We start from the raw sequence: 508 nt of genomic DNA, 5'->3' as shown, positions 1-508 counted from the left end.
TTTCCCTCCCTGCCTGGGCAGGGCTGCCTGGCTCAGAGCTGCCGAGGAAGTACCCCCACAAGCCAGGCATTTCAGGAGTCGGGGGAACAAGCTCCTTTGCCCTGGTTTGTCCACCAGATTGAGTGCCCCCATCAGCGGAGGGGCATGATGACAGCGGCTCCGAGGGGACCAGCTCAGTGGACACTGTGTGCAGAACACGCCAGGGTCTGGCAGAAATTGGAGCACAGTTCAGCCATGGGCACCCCAGAGTCACCACTGGGGTGACGGGTTCTCGTGGACAGCCTGGGTGGCTCACCCGACTAGTTTAAGGCCACAGTTGTCATAAGCTGCCTCCTCTGGGGAGTCCACCCAAGGTCAGGGTCACCCTCAGACAAGAAGGCACTGGCAGACCTCTCAGGAGGCGAGGCGAGTCCCCGTTTGGAACTTTAGAAAGGTGGTTCGGGAAAAGAGCCCATAAAATAAAAGTCCGTTTCCAAAACTCTCCTGAAGATCCACAATATTCTAGCAA

The sequence above is a fragment of the Myotis brandtii genome, unplaced genomic scaffold (assembly GCF_000412655.1).
Source record: "Myotis brandtii unplaced genomic scaffold, ASM41265v1 scaffold1347, whole genome shotgun sequence".
NCBI classification, from domain to species: Eukaryota; Metazoa; Chordata; class Mammalia; order Chiroptera; family Vespertilionidae; genus Myotis; species Myotis brandtii.
The sequence above is the reverse complement of the archived record's forward strand: the minus strand, read 5'-3'. Positions refer to the sequence as shown.